This window comes from Polypterus senegalus, chromosome 8 (assembly GCF_016835505.1).
Source record: "Polypterus senegalus isolate Bchr_013 chromosome 8, ASM1683550v1, whole genome shotgun sequence".
NCBI classification, from domain to species: domain Eukaryota; kingdom Metazoa; phylum Chordata; class Cladistia; order Polypteriformes; family Polypteridae; genus Polypterus; species Polypterus senegalus.
Window position 1 is genome coordinate 139,934,268 of NC_053161.1, and position 22,772 is coordinate 139,957,039.

The 22,772-nt window shown below is 39.6% G+C and overlaps 1 protein-coding gene across 1 annotated transcript in view; it reads left to right on the plus strand.

The window, feature by feature from the left end:
• Positions 1–1,844: 1,844 nt before the first annotated feature.
• The window catches only part of LOC120534598 (EF-hand calcium-binding domain-containing protein 6-like), a 204,716-nt gene continuing 183,788 nt past the window's right edge, over positions 1,845–22,772 (plus strand). The window contains exon 1 of the mRNA XM_039762187.1: positions 1,845–2,116. The gene's annotated coding sequence lies outside the window, so the exon portion shown is untranslated. The remainder of the gene's footprint in view (positions 2,117–22,772) is intronic.

Genomic DNA, 22,772 nt, shown 5'->3' on the forward strand with positions numbered 1-22,772 from the left:
GGGTGTCAAAAAGTTTGACAAAATGTTCTCAGTCTGGAGACACAATTAAAATGTTAACAAAATATTCAGCTATACTGTAAGACCTACTACAGTATAAATGTTAATTTTTGGCATATACTGTACATAAATATACAGTATATTTTTAACATATATTTTACCTTCAGCATATAAGTTTCCAAGGACATATATAAGAGATCAATTAAATATGACAGGGATTTTTGGACTATGATAGCTCAATATTTAGTGTCACAAATTCAGCAAACTAGATCCAAATTCACTTCCCATTGTGGTCTGAGTAGGGCTGATGCATTTCTCCACGTCTTTCTGAGGCATTGTGTGGGTATTCTGTTTTTTCTACCACCTTGCAAAATATGTGCACTTTATGTTAATATGCGTTACTAAACTGACCCCATGTGGGAGTGTTGTGTGTGTGCATGAATGGATGTTGTGCTGGAGGTTGCTTGGATGTGCTTCACACCCTGGCAACACTTCACCAGAGAACAATGTAACGTGCTCTGTGTCTGAGGCTCAGAAGGCCATGCTTCTCAGTTGGGGGCGGACTGTCCAAGAGGGCAGAAATACCTGGGGAAGCCAAAGCCCTTAAAGATCATTTCTATCAGACGCGTATCTCGGCTGCTGAAACCCTTTGGCTCGGATGAGTCGCCGCCGGCGAACCTCGGATTGGACCCTGGAGTTGGGTCGGATCACAGGGAGCCATGGAATAATTATGTCTCTGACCCCAGGTGAGTTGGAGACAGGATGGGTGCATGAAAGGACAAAGGGACAAGCAGCTGGGAGCACGTGTCGCCGCTGAAGACCTGAGCGGAAACAGCGCTGAAGATGCCAAGGGTCCATTTCAGGGCAGCTCACCGAATTTAAAGGTGAATTACATTCCTCAGTTTCCCGCACCCCTTTAAATATTATGTTATGTTGTGACAAAAGTTTATCACGCTACTCTGTATCATAATAAATAGGTTCAGTCTCGCGTACAGAAAATGGATGGAAAGATTGATGAAGAAAAGATGTCCAATAAACCCTGTATTATCATAAACGCGATCGTTAAAATGAAAGTATAGGTTTGGTGATGCTTCCTACCATTATGTTAGAATAAGTCTATCCATCCGTCCATTTCCAAACCCGCTTATCCCGAGCAGGGTCGTGAAAAAGCAGGAGCCTATCCTAGCAAGCGTCAGGCGCAATACTTTCCTACTAAAGTGACCGTAAAGTGCCATTTAATTAGAGACAGATTAGTAAAAAAACATTATTTGAGTAACTAATAGATATGAGGGGCGCTCGATACGTGATAGATAGATAGATAGATAGATAGATAGATAGATAGATAGATAGATAGATAGATAGATAGATAGATAGATCTTTGTATAGCGCTCTTAGTGCTGGCTCACAGCGCTATACAAAATTCCTATATTGGGGCTCTTTTAACGTTTTATCGAAGACTGTACTTTAGTTTCATTTTCCAACTGGTCATTCGAACCCGTTTAAGGACCACCAAGGTATAGAGGGTCCTCCTGAGCCTTGAACTCCTGCATTCCCAGCTACCGTTTACTTGATCTGTTTAATTCTCGGGCAAAGACTCTCCGCGACTTTGCAGATTTAAACTACTGGCCGTTCTGTCTGTATTCTTGTTTTTAAACGATCTCGCGAAAATGATCTTAGTCTTGGAATAAGGTTCGGGTTTGTCAGCGATACACTTGTAATTAAAACAAACACCACCAGCGGCACCCCAAAGTATACCCATCTTCCATCACGCACTCCCCACTCCTCCCGCCCACTGTGTAGTTTTGGGAAGATAACACCGTAATTGCGGGATGTTGTCCGTCCCCGTTCATTTCTTTTTTCGCCACTGCTTCTGTTCATCTGCATTTAGAAAAGAGGTGGAAAGATCCAGAGAGGAGGGGAATAGCGTATGTGTGTGTGTGTGAGAGAGAGAGAGAGAGTGAGCGAGCGAGCGAGGGAGATCCAGTTGTAGTCGAAGGGAAGCGAGCCACGGAAGGAGCTGCGCTGCAACGAGATACACTCGCCACCCTTTTTTCGTGGATCCAGAGGAAGAAAGCGCCCCGAAGCCGGCTAATGAGTTGCCAGTCAGCCGAGAGCCCAGGTAGAGCTGCACAATGCCTCTTTTCTGCTATGAACTGCATCGTGCTTCTTTGGCGAGGTTTCTAACGCTCTACTTCTAACTGAGAGGCAGTTACCGCTGAGCGAGGTAAACGCGACAGGCGCCAAGGTCTGCAGAGCGGCGCGCTCACAGCGTCCAGGCTACACGTCTACTCACCAAGTCCGTGGACCCGCGCAGCGCAAGGCGACGTTGACATTCTATCCATTAAACCGGCCAGTGCCAGCTGTCCTCTCGCAATCGGTTCCTGGAATCCGCGTACATACAGGCAGACGGGTAGAATACACGTACTTATTTCGTTAGACAAACACCTTATGAGTGAATTTCAGCGTTCTCATACGGCCATGCATGCTCCCGGAAAACTTGAAACCTTGAGCAAAAGATGAGACCGCCAGCCGACAGGGAACTTTATTCAGAAGTCCGGCTTTTGTTGTATCTGTTGTTTTTATTAACAGTCTTCAAAGTAGCCTAGTACATTGACATCTTGGCAGTCATTAATAATTTGTCAGCATTCCGTTACCTGTAAAATTTGGCAAATCCATCATCCGATAAATATTATGTATCAGTAGTAACGAGAGCGAACGTAATGGATAGGCGTGCCGACCAGGGTAAGGGGATTCATATTATGGATGGATAGTGTATGCTCTTTATCGCTTTTTAAGTGTGGCAGAAGAACTGGCCGTATTTTAATATCAGCTTTTCCTACTGACAGGAGATTAATAGCCAAACTGTTTTGTGATTGGAGTTTGTATGTGCACTTTGTATATAACAATGTGTCATTTGCACATTGCCATTTAGGTCCTTAAAGTTCGAAGACAGGATGTTAATGTGCGCTGGATTGTAACCCGTAATGCTCAGCCGTCCCGTCAGGGATTGCTTCGTGTTTTCCCCGCAAAAACTTTGGTATAAGCGATGACCACGCGCGACGTTTTACGGATTGTATCAAGTTCAGAAAGTGTTAGGCGAATGTCTGCACTCAACCGTATAATGAACATCTATGTAAAACGGACTTGCAGAATTTAAGAATTATTGATTATGACGCAGAGATGTACACTCATAAAATAAAAGATCTGAAATCTCACTTTACAGGGTTGTGTAGTTGCTCACAGAACCATTGTTGCGAAAGAATCATTTCATTTTGGGAAGGGCTCTTTGCATGCCAAAGTGGTTCTTTGGGTTTCAGAAAGGTTCCAAATATGTGGACAAAACAGAAATCTTTACTGTATTGTAGGCTACCTGGAAAATTATAATAAAAACTTGATCATAAAAACCTTTATTTTTAAAAGTGTTATTCCAGCAAGACTAAAATCTTTTGGATAGGGTGCTGAACATCTTTTCATTTATTTTGTGCTTTGCACTTAATATATTTTCACCCCAGACTTACCAGCCGTTTGAAACATGATACATGGTACTAATGATACATACGCTTTATTTTGCAAAAGCTGGGGTTTTAAATATTCTTCATTTACCTAAATTCTTTTTTATTTTTATATAGTAACCTTTGCAACCTATGATATGTTTTAATTGTACATCATAATATTTATGAGATGCATATTCTACATTTAGAGCACTGGGAGAATAATTTAATCAGTATGATACAGTGGTGGAAATTTGTCCTGAACCCTAATGGTAGCTAGTCCAGTTACTTATCCAGTAAATTACACTGCCTGCCAAATGCCTTCTCAGATCAGGCATTCTTAATTATATTTAAGTAAGATCAGAAAATGGATGGATGGATGGTTGGATGGATGGACATCATTTAGAACTTCTAAGATCATGGAATGAGAATGAACAAGATCAGTACCAAACAGTATTTCTCCTTATACAGTTTATGGACAGACAATCCTACAGAAAGACAGAAAGATAAAGGAATGAGGATGAATGATGGAGTATGTTTTCTACTTGAGTAAAGTAAGTGGAAAGGCTAACCATTTAATACATAGAACAGGCAATGTTGTAGATTCAGCCCCTTTATGAAAGTGCACATAAGGCACAAAATTAATACTACATTCTACAGGCTTTTATTATTCCCAAGTTTGACTTTTATTTAGTGTTTTGCTGATGAGGCAACTTTTTACTAGCAGAGATTAATTAGGCAAGAATGCCAACTGGTCACAAAAGGTGCTGCACAGTGTTTGGGGTATTATAAGTTTAATATTACATTAAAGTAGGTGGCAGTTTGTCAGTTCATCTATCCACCTATCTATCCATCCATTTATCCCTTCATTTTTAAATCCTCTCAATCAAACCTAGTATGACAAGGTTGTACTTTTTTGTATTAATATTTTGTGTAGAACCATTACTTTAATATATACCCTTTCTGAAGTTTATTATTCTGTTTTTACATCTACAGGCTTTAAACTATAATGTCACTTATTTAATTTCCATTGTCACTTCTTCCTTAAAACTCCAGAGTTCTTGTTTCAAGTCCTGTCTGGCCTGTTATGTGTGGAGTTTGCACATTCTTCCTGAATCTGCATGGGCATTTCCAAGGTGCTCCAGTTTTCCTCACGTATAGATGCATGGTACATTAACTGTTCACTCTGGATTTTCTGGGGGTGTCCATGAGTGTGTCTTGCGATAGAATGTCCCTCTGTTCAGTGCTGAAAGGTTAGACACTGTCTTCCTCTGATCTGGAACTGGATAAGAGGGTTTGAAAATGGAATTATAGATATTATAATAGTATACTGTGTATATATTCAAATGTAATGTTGGGCAAGGTTGTTTAGTCAAGTTCTTGGGATAGCTGCAGTGCCCCCAGTGCAGTTTTATTCAGAGACTAATTCCTAGTAGGACAAAATGGCCTAGAAATGCACTATTTTTAGATGTTTCAATGCTAGCCTTTTTCAGGGTTCATGTGCCATGGCAAATATACAAAATACAAGTTTCCCAATGGAAAATGTCACGTAAACGCCCATCTAACTGATAACTCCCAGTGGGACAATTTGAAGATAATTTTGTAACTTGAGGTTACCAAGCTTAAACCCTAACCTAACAGTTCATTTCAATATACTGTATAACATGCAAAAATAATATTCAGCTCAGCCAGAAATGGCATGCAGCGGTCGCATGGTACTTGGAGGGATACAATACCACTTAATGCATTTCCTTTGATTTTTATTTTCACTTAAAAATGTGAGCAGTCATTGAATTGGCTTTTGTGTGAATTGAGTGGCAAATCATCAATAACCTCATGTCTCTTCCAATACTCTGCCTGGAAATTTACATGAACTGAATGAACTCGGAAGGTTCATTATCACAAATGCTACCAGTATTAACTATGGAAATTTTCATAGAAGGGGAATACTACAGTATTTATGATATTATGATGGAGATTGTTTTTCTTTGACACTCCTAGTGAGAGAAAGAGTGGGTCCTAATTTGGAAGTGATTTGATTGTGGCTGGCATAGGGGGAAAACAATGCTGCTTAAATTGAGGGAATTTTGTAAGGAGTAATGATGGCACTTTCTAGAATTTACCTTGACTCCAAAAGTCATTCTGGGGATTGCAGTGAAAGTACTTCTAGTTGGGGTTTAAAGACTGCTGCCTAGGAGGGGCCCCTTGTGCTCAAGGGTTGGTGGTTAGTTGGTGAAAAGTGAACTAGGGGGCCAGACCTTTGAGAGCTGGAGTGTGGCACGACACAGATGAACACTTCAATCATGCCTCCTCTTAATCTTCTTCTGTTTAAACTGAAAACGGCCAGCTCTTTCAATCTTTCCATATAATTCATCCGCCATAGCCCTGGAATCAGAAAAGTTGCTCTTCACGGGACTTTTTCCAATGCTGCTATGTCCTTTTCGTAGCCTGGAGGCCACAGCTTCACAAAGTACTGCAATTGAGGCCTCACCAATGCATTAAATAAAGCTTGGGGAATAACCTCCTTGGACTTTTACTCTACACATTGTGCTTTATAACTCACCATTCTGTTAGCCTTCTTAATGGCTTTTGAACAGTGTCTGGAAGTGGATAGTGTCAAGTCCACTGCAACTCCTAAATCCTTCTCATAAGGTGTAGTTTTGATTTTCAAACCTCCCATTGTGTCTTCAAACCTAGCATCTTTACTTCCTACATGTCATGCTGTACATTTACGTACATTAAATTTCATCTGCGTAGGCCTTTTTTGCTGTCCAAGTCCCTCTGAAATGATTTAACAGATTCGAGATTATCTGTCAATCCACCTAGCTTGATATCATCTGCACACCTAACCAACTTGTTAGTTATACTTTTATCCCAATTATTCATATACAATGGAACCTCGAGATACGAGTTTAATTCGTTCCAGCACTGAGCTTGTATAGCGAATTTCTTGTATCTAGAACAAACTTCCCCATTGAAAATAATGGAAATCCAGTTAATCTGTTCCGCACCCCCAAAAATATCAACATAAAAATCAATTTTCCTAACAAATAACACATACAAGTGTAACCTCGGTTTTGCAAGACAAACTAAATTTTTTAATCAATTTTGACTTGATAAAACGAGCGATGCCTTGCAATACGAGTAGTATGAATATACTTTGTCTGCTGAGCGTCATGTGATCATAACTGAGCTGATGGTTCTTCTCTCTCGTGCGCGTCTTTCTCTCCTTATCTCTCTCGCTCGCGCACGCGTCTCTCTCTTCTTATCTCTCTCGCTCACGCACGCGTCTCTCTCTCTCTCTCTCTTTATCTCTCTCGCTCGCCCACGCGTCTCTCTCTCTCTCTCGCGCACGCTTCTCTCTCTCCTTATCTCTCTCCTCTTGAGGGTAGAGAAAAGCCAAGCAAAATCCATCCATCCATTTTCTAACCCGCTGAATCCAAACACAGGGTCACGGGGGTCTGCTGGAGCCAATCCCAGCCAACACAGGGCACAAGGCAGGAACCAATCCAGGGCAGGGTGCCAACCCACCGCAGGACACACACAAACACACACCAAGCCCAATTTAGAATCGCCAATCCACCTAACCTGCATGTCTTTGGATTGTGGGAGGAAACCCACGCAGACACGGGGAGAACATGCAAACTCCACGCAGGGAGGACCCGAAGCGAACCCGGGTCTCCTAACTGCGAGGCAGCAGCGCTACCACTGCGCCACCGTGCCGCCCGCCAAGCAAAATGACACCTTTTATTGGCTAACTAAAAAGATTACAATATGCAAGCTTTCGAGGCAACTCAGGCCCCTTCTTCAGGCAAGATGTAATCAAAGCTTGCATATTGTAATCGTTTTAGTTAGCCAATAAAAGGTGTCATTTTGCTTGGCTTTTCTCTACATTCATAATGGCTAACACGGTACAACACCCTAGTACTCCTCTTGAGGGCAATCGTCTCCAATTCTCCATCTGCATGTCCGCGATATTTTTGGATACGCTTATACGGCGAACTGCTACAGTGAAACAATGAAATCACAAGCGCACAAATGCGTAGATCCTCACGCTATGGGAGAACAGGAAACACTGAGTGAGCTGATGGGCTGGCAGCGTCAGCTTGGGTGAATCCCCAAGTCAAGGCGGATTGGGAAACGCGTCACGCATAACCACAGCCTGGCTAGTGGCTTGTTACGCGATCCAATGCTCGTATTTAGATCCGAATTTTTCGCTCATACTTTCCACGTATCCTGAATTTCTTGTATACAGAGCTGTTCGTATCTCGAGGTTCCACTGTGTGTGTATATATATATATACATATATATATATATATATATCTGCGGTGGGTTGGCACCCTGCCCGGGATTGGTTCCTGCCCTGTGTTGGCTGGGATTGGCTCCAGCAGACCCCGTCACCCTGTGTTCGGATTCAGCGGGTTGGAAAATGGATGGATGGATGGATGGGTGGATATATATATATATATATCCCTCGCTATATTGCACTTCGACTTTCGTGGCTTCACTCACAGATTTCAAATGTAATCATATCTAAATATATATCACAGATTTTTTGCTGGTTCGCGGATTTCTGCGGACAATGGGTCTTTTAATTTATGGTACATGCTTCCTCAGTTGCTTTGCCCAGTTGATTTCATATAAGGGACGCTATTGCAAGATGGCTGAGAAGCTACCCAATCAGAGCAGGTATTGCATATTGAATAAAACTCCTCAATGATATACGATATGCTTTCCGTGCGGTGCTTCGCATACTTGAAAGCCCAAACAGCACATTTTGATTTTTGATTGTTTGCTTGTCTCTGCCTCTCTCTCTCTCTCTGACATTCTTTGCTCCTGACGGAGGGGTTGTGAGCAGAGGGGCTGTTAACACAGAGGCTGTTTGCCTAGAGGATATGGACGCTTCTTTAAAAGATGCTGAAACAATACCTTCACATTGCTGCCTTCCATGTAGCTGCTTTGTCCGGCGGTGCCTCGCATACTTAAAAGCCCAAAAAGCCCTATTGATTTTTGATTGTTTGCTTTTCTTGCTCTCTCTCTCTCTCTGACATTCTCAGCTCCTGAAGCACACTTTGAAGAGGAAGATATGTTTGCATTCTTTTAATTGTGAGACGGAACTGTCATCTCTGTCTTGTCATTGAGCACAGTTTAAACATTTGACTAAAGGGTGTTATTTCATGTCTAGAGGGCTCTAATAATGTTAAAAAATGTATTTAGAAGGTCGTAAACAGGTTTTCTATGCTCAAACTGCGAAAATATTCAATTTATAAACAAAGAATCCTTCTTCCAGGAAATTCATTTATTGCGGCAGAGTCTGGAACAGATTAACCGCGATAAACGAGGGTTGACTGTATATATGTATTAAGCATAGCATTGGTCCTAGCACTAACCTTTGTGGAGCACCACTCTTAATGTTAGCCAATTCTAATAGAGTTTCTTGCACCGTAACCCTCTACTTCCTTGTCTGAGCCAATTTTGCACCCATCTACAAACAACACCCTGAATTCTCACTTCTTTTAGTTTGATGCCCAACTTCTCATTTAGCATCTTGTCTAATTCATTCCTAAAGTCAAGATAAATAATATCACATGCTCCTCTTTGATTATATCCTTTTGTTGCTTCCGCATAGAATGCCAGCATGTTGGTAAAACATGATCTCCTTCTTCGGACCCCATGATGTCTGTTCAGTTAAACTCTTGTTCTTGCCATGTGTTGTTCAGTCTTTTCCTTAATAATTCCTTCATTTAATTTACCTGTAATGCATGTTCAGGTTACTGGCCTATAGTTGCCTGGATCTGCCCGGTCAGCCTTTCTTATATAACAAGATAATATTTGCCATTTTCCAGGCCTTTGGAATGTCCTCGGTGTGCAGGGACTTTTTAACAGTAGAGTCTACGAAAAAACTCATAATAACAGGCCACCTTAAATTCCTTCCCACCTCTCCATTAGCTTCTTTTGTTTTGCAAATATATCGATCAGCAGAAGAAGCAAAAAGCCTACTGTCCCTCCCCCCACTGATGCAGCTCAAGTCGTATAGATTCTTCTCAGAGCTCAAGTCTGTTTATCTGGGTGTGAGGTGCATGGAGTTGTATAGAGTAAATAATATATCATTATTTGGAATACATTCATTTCATGTGTGTTCCATGTCTTCAACAATCTATGTAAATGTAGAATGACAGGAAATGCGAGGCAGGAATTGTTGAACTTATAACTTAAAAAGAAACTCTCTTCATGTTTTAGTAATAATTGACAAAATGTAAGCATGAAGTGTTTAATGTGTGAAGACTTAAGTCTAAACATCAAATAAACACTTTCACAAAAAGTACAAGTATAACAAAACAAGTGAGCTTTTATTCAAGAATATAACCATAGAATAAGATGTTGGCGTAGGGTACAAAGTAGATATCTCTGCATGGCTGGTGCAGCGGTAACAACCACTGTCTCATTATCAAGAGGTTGTGAGTTTGATTCTTGGATCCTCCAACATTTACCATTTTGAGTAGCAAGCTGCCATTTTTATTACTATTACATAATAAAAATATACATTTGATTTGACTCTGTAACAGCGGGTGTAAATTTATGGTACTTGTAAAAGTTAGCTTTATTTTTTTTATTCAGTTTTATACTCTCATTTACGTTCGCGCTCCCCCCACTCTGACACTGCTAATTTTCAAATAAAGACATGCTATAACAGAGGTGAACTCAGATGAGGATGAGGGTGCTAATAATACATTTTATTTATTTAGCGCCTTTCCCAGGCACAAGGCACTTACAGAAGAAAGAACAACAGGGTATATAGTACAAAGCAAATAAATAAATAAAGAAGATTAAGACAGTAAATTCAGAGAAAGCCTAACAGACAACAGAATTGATGGTCTAGCACATACACACAGGTTACATGAGCATCTTGACAGAGAGGTGGGTGGTGTTAATGTTTGTGAGAACTATTGTGTTTCTTTCTTTGGTATATAATTTTGGTACTGGTACTGAGGTGTTAAACGTGGTATCAGTTCAAAAGTCAAAACTACACACTTCACAGCAGTCTTCCCAGACTTAAAAGAGAGTAGTCATAATGTAGAAAATAAATTCTTTTTCAGTTTTGCTGACTCTTTATTATTAAATAAGCATATAAAAATATAAGGTAATTTACTTATTTGAGAGTAGATTTTAATTTGTGACCAAAGATGTGCATGTTAGGATGTTATTAACAACTCTGAATTGTCATTATATGAATGAGTGTATGCATGAGTATGATTTCTGACAGTCCAACATCCCATCCTAGGTGGGTTCCTGCTGTGTACCTGGTGCTGTCAGGATAGGTTCCAGCGCCATAAAAGTGGATTAAACAGGCTTAGCAAATGAATGGATAACAGGACTTGTTAAATTCAGCATATTGCCTAAATTGAGATCACACTCTCACATAGCAGCTGCACCCACTTCAGTTTTTGTTTTTTTCTTTCTTTTGAGGTTCAGAACACTGTTCATCTGCCTTTTACTTGTAAATCAATGGTACCATAAATACAATGGAGAGACTTTGAACATTCCGGAAGGAACTGCAGTTCTTGGATGATTTTATTTTTTAAAAATGTAGAATTTTAATCATACAGTACACAAATCAATGCAATGTAACAGTAGTTGCTAACTCTTCTGACAGCTGTAAACTGCTTTTTGGCTAAAAATATAGGTTTTGATGCATCTGTAAAATAAAAAAGTAACCCATTTAGTATTACAAGTTTTGTGTTTTTCATTGCTTTGTACAAAATTTACCATTTGATTGTGAAAGTTGCCATACAGTGGTGGCTGAATTATTTATCTAATTTGTTTAAGCATTAGTAACTCATTGTATCAACAGTGGGTGAGTTGAACATTGGGTCAGCCATTTTTATAAGGTTGCTTATAAAAATTTCTTTAAGGTGACCGATGGAAAAGATTTATGTTTGTGTTTCAATCCAATCTTTGGCAAAGATTTCTATCTATCTATCTATCTATCTATCTATCTATCTATCTATCTATCTATCTATCTATCTATCTATCAACAATAATAGGGCATAAACAGCATTGAATACAAATAATATCATTATTAAACACTAATTAAAAATAATTACAAAATATACAAAGCTTTGTATTATAATATAATAATTTAATCATATTCTTCATTCATATAATAATAATCATATCATTCATATAATAATATAATCATATTCTTCATTCGGCTGCTCCCGTTAGGTGTTGCCACAGCAGATCATCTTTTTCCATAAAAGCTTTGTATTAGAATAAGAGATAATGAACCTGAATGAAATACAAAATATACAAAATAATAAAATTAAAACATTGAACTAATAACATAATTTGTGATACAAACACAATCATTATCAATATCTGGACAAAGAGGGTAAACTGAAAAAAGAGTTAGAATGTCAGGGTAAGTTAAATGGCTTGAATGAAAGAGTTTTAAGTTGATTTTTAAAAGAATTAATTGAGTTCGCTGATCTCATTAATATAGGGAAGTTATTCCAAAGCCTGGAAGCTATAGAGCTAAAAGCTGTGTCACCTAGGTTGGTTTAGGGCACAATGAGATTCCCAGAATTATTGGACCTTTGTGGGCATACAAATAGATGAAGTTACTGATGTAATGCAATGCGAGAAAGAAATAATTTTTAGACACAGGGAGCCAGTGAAGAAGAATTGGAATGGCTGTCATGTGCTCTCTTGCTGAAGCTCTGTGAAAGAACACTTGCTGCAGAGGTTTGAACAATTGGACCTATGGTAAAAGGTTAGAAGGGGGACACAACTGCCAATAGGGACTTACAGTAGTCAATGTGGGATGTAATAAAAGCATTGACAAATTTCGCAGCATTGGAATAGGAGAGAAATGAGCAAAGATTGTTACTGAGGTGGAAGCAAGAAACTCCCATAATGTGATTTATGTGGGTAGAATAAGAAAGGGAGTAATTAAAAATGACATCAAAATTCCTATCAGAAGAAGATGGTCTGGTGATTATCATCAGCAAGAGTGACTGAAAAGGTGAAGGGAAGCACACTACATAAGAAAGCTAGCCTCATTCAGGCTTACGGTATATCTGCCTTGCAAACTACTCCTTTTTAATCCCACCTTGACTTTTGAAATCTGATTTATCCTGAACTTCTTCCTTCCTAGTTTCACATGAGCCCAAGTACCCCTCGCTGCAGCTTGCAGAGCAGGGTATGTTTAAAAATTTAACTCCGCCCTTGACCCACTTTTAACTCTGCCCATAATCCACAGGCATTATGTTTTCTGACTCAAATAATGCGCCTGGTTATACTATGGCTAAGATTAATGTTGTAGGACGTTTATCTGACTCAAATAATGAATGTGTGACATCTGTTAATTAGAAGCAGAGTTACATGTGTAACTCAACCCATGTTTACCAGTGCCCCATTCTGCAGGCCACAGCAAGGACCTTCTCTCTTAGCCCATGTCACTGCTCCACTCCCAATTATAAACTCCCATGGCTGAGGGTAGACGTTCCTTTTGAGGGGCAGTACGGTACCACTTCTGGAGTCATGGCCCTTTGACCAGCTAATGTTTTTGAGTAATCCTGGACCCTTTGGAATAATGCAGCCATTTCCTTAAAGGATCAGGTATTCATATATTGGATTGGAGCATAACTAAAATCCCCTGCTGCTACTAAGCGGCCTGGAGGACTAAGGATTTGCCTCATTTCCTTTCCTGGACAACTTTACTTCCTTGCTTTGAACAGGGCTTTGTCCAACTCCCAGACAGCTGCTTGGCAGTAGCCCAGGCCAACCCCAAGATAGCTGCTCGGCATCCCATCTGGGAAGTGGTTCAGGCCACCTTCTAGACAGCAAAAAATCCCATTCAGAAAACTCTACTCACCACTGTCCTTCACAACCCATTAAAGAAATAAGTTGGTTCAAAAAATCTGGTTTTGATTTAATCCTATCTCATCATAAGGACTTGAGACAGAGAGAGACACTTTACTTTCCTGTATTCCTTGTTGTCTGGTTTGATGAGACAGGCAGACATCTGTTTTTCCTAATGGAAGATTCTTTTCAGATTTCAAGAGGAAAGGATTCTGTGCAGTTGTAGTCTTGTAGTGAACTGCAGACATACTTGTGCACAAAAGTTTCTCTTTTGAAATGTTGACACCTACTTTCTCTCATTCGAATGAGTATAGGTGTGTTTCAATACACCCTGCAATGAACAGTGTTCATTCCTGCCTCCTGCCTTACATTTGATGCTACTAATGTAGGCTGTGGCTCTCCTGAATTGTAATGGTTGAATGATTGGTAGAATTAGTATAAAAAGTGGTGTGTTCATTTATTTCAGTTCAATTAGAATTCATTATAAATGTTAAATTTGACTTGTGATTAGGGTTGTAATTGCCATACCAGGGCATACTGTAAGATAAATACTGAAGACAAAAATTCACATTTTTTGTGCAAATAAAGTAAATAAAGACACGTGCTGTATTGAACTGGGTTGTATAAATGTAAAATTAATCAAGGTACAGAATAAAACTAATTGATACCCATTTGAACCAAATTTAAAGCCAATAGCAGTCATTACAAAAGATAATGGAAGTTGGATTAAAGGTATGTTGAACCAATTGCTCTAAATCCCTGGCTAGTACTTGTGGAACACTTACCCATTGTGAGATGTTTTTTGTGTGACACCTTGGTAGCAAAACACCTTTTTATAGCCCATCAATATGAACTAACCTAGCTGATTTCAATTTGCACAGATAGGAGGTGGAATGACTTTCATACTACTTACAGATTTCAGCTGGTTCCTTGCCTTTCATTGCCTTGGTGTACTGCCTTTTCTTAGTGTGTTCAGTACTACTTCCCTGTGTCATTCCACTTTATTATACATACCTTATTTATGCCCCCTAATGTTCTGAATTCTACAGGGTGGGCCATTTATATGGATACACCTTAATAAAATGGGAATGGTTGGTGATATTAACTTCCTGTTTGTGGCACATTAGTATATGTGAGGGGGGAAACTTTTCAAGATGGTGGTGGTGACCATGGTGGCCATTTTGAAGTCGGCCATTTTGGATCCAACTTTTGTTTTTTCAATAGGAAGAGGGTCATGTGACACATCAAACTTATTGGGAATTTCACAAGAAAAACAATGGTGTGCTTGGTTTTAACGTAACTTTATTCTTTCATGAGTTATTTACAAGTTTCTGACCACTTATAAAATGTGTTCAATGTGCTGCCCATTGTGTTGGATTGTCAATGCAACCCTCTTCTCCCACTCTTCACACACTGATAGCAACACTGCAGGAGAAATGCTAGCACAGGCTTCCAGTATCCGTAGTTTCAGGTGCTGCACATCTCGTATCTTCACAGCATAGACAATTGCCTTCAGATGACCCCAAAGATAAAAGTCTAAGGGGGTCAGATCGGGAGACCTTGGGGGCCATTCAACTGGCCCACGACGACCAAACCACTTTCCAGGAAACTGTTCATCTAGGAATGCTCAGACCTGACACCCATAATGTGGTGGTGCACCATCTTGCTGGAAAAACTCTTTATGCGCTTCAGTGCATAAAGAGGGAAACACATCATCATGTAGCAATTTCGCATATCCAGTGGCCTTGAGGTTTCCATTGATGAAGAATGGCCCCACTATCTTTGTACCCCATATACCACACCATACCATCAATTTTTTTGTTCCAACAGTCTTGGAGGGATCTATCCAATGTGGGTTAGTGTCAGACCAATAGCGGTGGTTTTGTTTGTTAACTTCACCATTCACATAAAAGTTTGCCTCATCACTGAACAAAATCTTCTGCGTAAACTGAGGGTCCTGTTCCAATTTTGTTTTGCCCATTCTGCAAATTTAGTGCGCCGATCTGGGTCATCCTCGTTGAGATGCTGCAGTAGCTGGAGTTTGTAAGGGTGCCATTTGTGAGTAGCTAATATCCGCCGAAGGGATGTTCGACTAATGCCACTCTCCAGTGACATGCGCCGAGTGCTACGCTGTGGGCTCTTGCTGAATGAAGCTAGGACAGCCACTGATGTTTCTTCATTAGTGACAGTTTTCATGCGTCCACATTTTGGCAAATCCAACACTGAACCAGTTTCACGAAACTTAGCAAGCAGTTTGCTAACTGTAGCATGGGAGATGGGTGGTCTCGTAGGGTGTCTTGCATTGAAATCTGCTGCAATGACCCGGTTACTGCGTTCACCAGACATCAACACAATTTATATCCGCTCCTCACGTGTTAACCTCTGCGACATGTCAATGGCTGTAAACAAAGAGAAACTTGTAAATAACTCATGAAAGAATAAAGTTACGTTAAAACCAAGCACACCATTGTTTTTCTTGTGAAATTCCCAATAAGTTTGATGTGTCACATGACCCTCTTCCTATTGAAAAAACAAAAGTTGGATCCAAAATGTCCGACTTCAAAATAGCCACCATGGTCACCACCCATCTTGAAAAGTTTCCCACCTCACATATACTAATGTGCCACAAACAGGAAGTTAATATCACCAACCATTCCCATTTTATTACGGTGTATCCATATAAATGGTCCACCCTGTATATATTTGTTTATATTCTTTATATTTCTTGAGTTAATACCAATGTGTACTGAGAATTTCATGTGAATAGCCTCATTGGAAATATGGAAATGCTGAAAAAAATGTTGACACGTTCAATACTTATTTCCCCCACTGAAAGTTTTAAAAGCTTACTTAGAAAGCCAACATTATCTTATTCCATCCACCTATTTATCGTTAAACCTATTTGATCCAGGTCAGGATGGGGGTCAAGGGGGGGCCGAAGCCTTTACAGTATGCACAGGGAGTAAATGATGTCAAACCAGGGTACAGTCACATACACTTACAATGGCCTACTTAAGTGTCACTAAATAACCACATATGCATATTTTTGGGATGTGGGAACAAAACATCCTTAGAAAATCTTAAGAGGAAGAACATACAAACATACAAACATGCAGATAGCTACCGGGTCAGAATTTGAATCGCAGTCTGTGATGCAATCACACTAATGACTGCAGTGCTATTATCTTATTTTAAATGGTACTTGTATTATTTAAGTAATTCACTCTGGCAACACTTAGTACAAGACGGAAACAAACCTACAAAAGTCCCACTCACACACACTCTTACTCAGACTTCCTCCACTTCAGAGCCAATTTAGAAGAAACTCGATGGAGACATGGAAACAAAGTTCAAACTCTACATGGACAATGTCTGGGTGAGGGATTTAAATCTAGGGTAATGGGTCTATGTGGAAGCAGTTATATTTACTGTGGCAATGTGACACTCTGTATATATATATCTTTCTATTATAATAAAAAAAATTCTGGAATGACACAAGACTTTTTAGCCTGGGACAAGACGGGACTTTTTCATGGAGATACTTTCATGTCCTGCGAGATGAGGCTTTGTGCTAAGAGATTTAACCACACCCAGGGCTGGAAATAAGACAAAGAGTAGATGACAAAGTAGAAGGTTGTAAAGAATTCAAAAACCTTGGCGCTATACACATGCAGAGCAGGTTAGAGATAATGAAACTACTAAAATTTGAAAGTCTCAAAAAAATGATTGTAAAGATCGCATTAGCGCAAACAAAGAAATTATTACTCTGTGAAATAATGGAGCAGCGAAAAGAGATTGAATATATTGCTCGGATTTAAATTTTAAGTTGGAGACTTGTAGATCATCTAATTTGTGTTGCCATAAGTAGTGTTTCTTCCCAATGAAGAGGTGTATCCAAGAGAATTAAAAGATTTGTTGTTTGGTGAAAGTGAAATCCACATATGTGAGCGGCAGAGGCACGAAGTGGCTAGCGCGTTGTGCAGGCTGGGGGGGTTGGTGCCCCCTAGTTTATTTTAAATACAATATCACATAATATGATTAATTAATGTTACACTAAAAAAATACAATTTTAAAGGCTGTTTGGTAAATTGAATGTAGTCAGTGAGTTGAAAAAAATAAAACCCTTACCTATATATATAATTCACTAAGTCAAGACACCCATGGAAAGCGCGTGGATTCACTAAGCTGCCGACAAGTAAGACACCTATAGCTCACGCAGGAAGGAGCCACGCTCACCAACTCCAAGACCATTGGATACGACGACAACTCGCAGAGCCACGCCCACCAACTTGGACGAGACAACACAGAAAAAACTGCGTCATTTATATTCGTCTGTCGTAGAGGCCACATGCAACTCCAAGCCACGTTGACTGTTCATAGAGGCTTGTTTCTCGTAGAGGTGAATCGCCATATGCAGCGTGTAAAACAGTTAGTAAGGGGTATCCCATGGGATCCTTAAAACAATCCTTTACAACTGAGGTCAAAACACAATGAAGTAAGCAGTCTTTAAAAACCAAGTTTTCGGTTATGACGCACAACCACGTGCACCCTAGCAAACTGTTTTACACGCTACATACAGCAATTCGCGCTACTACCGTGGTCGGGTGTCTTGGTGGATTATATGTAGAAAAGCAGCCAAAACCGCACAGAGCAATGAAAAGTCTACGTGAGTCACAGGTGCATGTGGACTGTGCAAAGACGACAACGACTCAAGTGACGAGTTGGAGGTGGGCACATGAGCAGGCAGGGTGCGATGGCGGTCCGCCAGTTTTCAGTCACGGACGATTGTGTGTTGGTTCCTTCCGTCCATTGTTACAATGTTGCTTTTCTTGCTGATTTATTACATTACCGATTTTTCAAAAGTTAATTTTCTCCCTGTGCTTAAAAATCATTAAAAAACCGGCCTGATTATGTGGCGTATGGTACGCCACGGGTTGGCTAATTTAAAATATTAGAAGATGCTTAAAGTGTCAGGACAATCTGATCACTTGCTAAAACCACCTTCACATTGTCTTCCCACCACCATTATCTCCAGTTACAACTTCTTCGGCTGCATCATGAGTACTACAAGTCACGTTAACACTCACCTTTTTCAGACCGGAGTGTAAATGCATAGTATGAAAGTGAGAATGAGGCTTTTGCATTTAAAATAGTAGCTCTGGCCATGCACTAACCTAGGTAGATATTTGAGAGAGTAAAATGTGCTAGTATCTTCAAAAGCCACTTTAGTCATTAAAATCACTACTGCATGTGACTCATATGTAAAGAGACACCATATTTTAAAATGAACACTCATTGATTTTTGTGAGTATATTTTCAAAAGGTTTACACTGCACATACTGCCAGTAACTGAAAGCAAAACTAAGCAATAAACCATAACCAATACAAAATACATTGCAATATCATAATTAGTTGACAATATTAATAATTTAATATTATACTGCCATATAAAAACATGAAAAATATTTTAAATTAACTATTTTACATTAGCTTGCAGATGAGAAATTAACTAGAAACTGAATATCAAGAATATACAACCTAAGCCAAAATAGGGGTGCTTAACTACTGTTCTTTAGGATTGCAATGACTGTTTTTGTTTCAGCCAATTTATAAAATTAATATCAGCCATACTGTTATTTAAACTCCTTGTTTAAACAGATAGCAGACAGATATTTAATCAGATGTACCATCTCAGAATTAATATTATCTTTAGTTCTCTTTAAAATATAAAGACACTCAGTGAACAATGGTCTCTTCATTTTCTACCTTATTTTGCTTAACTGCAATTCACTTGTTTGCGAAAAATGTTCTTTATTAACCAATTAACAATACGTTTAAAAAGAAAGAGAGACAACAGCTAAATGGATGTCATTTCCGTCAATGCTGTGTGACTAGTTTTTTTAGTTACATCTGTCTAGTACCAAGCAAGGCCCCCTTTTGCTTCCAGATCAGCTTGAATTCTTTGATGTGTGGGTTTAACAGAGTGATGGAAATCTTTGTTTATGTTGACTAAATAGCATCATGCAGTTACTGTGGAATTTTCAGCCACATTTTTGTGCTGTAAGTGTCCGGTTCCAACTCATTGTAAAAGTGTGCAATTGGACTGAGGTCTGAGAACTATGCAGGCCACTGGAGCAATAAAAAGACACTGACATGTTAATGGAACCATTCTGAGAGTACGCTCACTTTATGATATGGTACATTCAATTTCTTGAAATGGTAGACTTTGACCATAAAGGGATGCATTGACGCTTAGGCAGACCATGGCATTCAAGTGACACTCTTTTGGTATTAGGAGGCTAATGTGCACTCTGGAAACATTTCCCACACTATTGCACCACTGCCATCCTGTAGTGTCGACACACGACATAATGGATCCTCGAATTCTTCTTGCCCAATTTACTGTTTGGTTGAACAACAAGTAAATATCTTGACTATTTCTGAGTTGTATGTAGACTGAGTTGTAACCATATGATCCGTTATTTTGAGGAGGTGGCTATTTGTGTTGACAAGCAGGTATATCTAATAAATTGGCCACTGTGTGCATATGTGTATTCATCATTAAACAGAAAGTTTTAATAACATATTTTAAACAAAGAAACAAAGGGCTGTACCCTCCCTAAAGCATGATTTTCAAGAAAGTTAAAATATATATGGCTAGCATACTGTCATGCAGTAAATGGAGAAGGCAAACTAGAAAAGCTGTGGATGTGTGATAAACAGGTCTGTGGCACAGTGGCATTCTTAAATAAAGAATTATGTCTGGGGATCTCCGATCAGGTGCGGGAGTGTGAGAGTGCCCTTCGCTCCGAGATTTATTAAATGCCTTGGCTAACAGCCCTCACAAGTACGGAGGCGGGTGAATTGGGTACCTCATTTGCACCTCGAAGGTAGCGGCGTTTCACACCTACACCCATTCAAATAAAATCTAGCCTACATGGAAGGACAGAACCAGAAAGAGAAAGAACGACAGAAAGAAGGAAGAAAAAGAGGAGAGGACAGAGGTTAAACTGAGAGAAAGAGCAAGAGACAGGACTGAGAGATCCCGTGTGGAAAAGGAGCGAGAGGGAGGTGGCCTGGAGTAAGCCTCAGAGTTAGCAGCCCTGGGGCTGATTAAGGGGCACTCGTATAGAACAATGCTGGGGATTAGGAGTGACCCGCTATGGGGTGTCTCCCACTGATGCTGAGGGACTGGTGGCGAGAGATGGGTGTGTGGCTTGGTGTGCCGCCCCATGGTTACTGCATATCTGGTAATGGGGACCTAAACTTGGATTGCACCTGTCGGCAGGTGTTTCCTCTTACTGCAAGGTTCAGACAGGATAAGGGGAGGAGATGCCATGTTTTAGATGAAACCATTGGAGCTCACATTTTTTTGTAAACTGTCTCTGGATTTTAACCCTGTTTTATTGGATTTTTAACTTCCACAGGTTTCACAATTTTATGAATTATTTATTTATTTAAAAGAGAAGAAGATTTGATTCGCTGCACTAATTGCACTTTGTGTTTTAGATTGGATTTGTTAATAAAAGCACTGACACTAGTACACCTACCCATTGCTGTGTGTGTATTTATTTGTCTGGCTCATTTTGGACTTTGATTATTGATGGGTTCAGGTTGGAAAGGTTGTAATCAGTGTCTGTTTGAGTATGTGGTATCTGTGCTGTTCTTGACTTTTGCAGAGTGGTATCTGATCTGATGAACAAGATGGAGGAAGAGCAGGTAGGGAGAGATTCTACAAATTAGTCCCATTTATAATAAACAGGGGAACCAGAGGTGTGCAGATGGTCTGTGGATGGTGTGAACAGGAATATGCTTTGGGACTAAGACTACGAGTGAGCAGAGAAAATGAAAGTGTGGAACTAATTGCAGGCAAAGCACTTGTGAAGTAAAGGTAACAAACAGCACTAGGTAGTTGGGCTTCAGGAAGTCCTTAAAGAATGGTGTGTGGAACTAATGACTGGAGTTGGGATGAAGTGCTGGGTTATTTGGACTTCCAACTCAGTAGCTCAGTTAGAGTGGCCGAGAAGACTGGTTGTATGGTCTTGTTTTAACATACACATAGAGGAATAGTCAACCGGACTTTTAAAAGTATTTAGATTTGATTTTCCTCTATTCACTTTGTGTGTGAGCCAACACTACTATGGACTGAGTCTAAGAAGTGTACAAATTGATCATTTTTGGACATTTCAAGGCACCTATTGTAATAAAGATCAATTTTTTCGCACTATAAAGAATGGTGTTTATAGTTTCTGTGTCTCTTTGTCTGTCACTGGGCTCTCAGTCATGAACTGCAGGATGCCCAGGGCTAGGAATGTGCTGGGGCTGAGGACATGGGGTATCACATTGACATACTGAACTGCCAGTAGTGCAATGGATATACATCATTGCAACTTAAATAAGTTAATATTCCTCATAGGCACTGATTATGTTTATGTAGAATGAGAAAATACACAAGACTAACATATTTAGCATTGAAATAACAGCAACCACAATATATCTGTACTGTACTGCTTATAGTTATATTTGCCACATTTGTTAATCGAAATGATGCAAATTAGAACAAGGTTTACTAAAACATACACCTACCAATACTAAATTTAAAAAGAAATTATTTTGTGTGTGACAACAACAATTTATTTCTTGTATAGCCCAAAATCACACAAGGGAAGTCTCAATGGGCTTTACCAAGCGTTGTTTTTGATAGCCTCCTAGCCTTGACTCCCTAAGAAGACAAGAAAAAACTCCAAAAAAAAACCTTGCAGGGAGAAACAAAAAGGAAGAAATCTTCGGAAAGGCAATTCAGAATGAGATCCCCTTTCAGGTAGGTTGGGTACACAATTAGAACACATTCTCAAGGTGATTATACCTACTGAACAGTTAAGACAGGTTTTGACTAGTGATTGCAAACTCAGCTATCTTTCCTGTATTGTTCACTTCAAGTTAGTGGCACCTTATTGTGTTTCAGGTTCGGCACCTCTGATCATCTTGGCCCCGAGTGCTTTAGTTGTTGTATTGTACATGAAAAGTCAGAAACACAATTCAAGGTTAATTGTTGCATTCTGAAACACATCCACACAATTTGAAAATTATAACATAATGTGTGAATTACTTAAATTAACCATACGGAATAGCAAGCTTTAAACCTGTGTATATAATCAGCAAATTTACTTACTGTCTTTCACACTATAGGAGAAATTACTGTAATGAGTCAATGCAGTTTACCTGTTTTAGACATTCTTGACCATGACTTGAACTTTTATGGGATTGTATCCATTTTTAAGAGTGTAATGGTACAGAAAGGTCATGGTTCAGTTCACAGCAGGATTTGGATACTGAGATTTATACAACAAAGTTTAAAAGACATAAGGTTAGGTTTCTTTTCATTTATTTTTGGACAGCAATAAAAGTATGCACCAACCC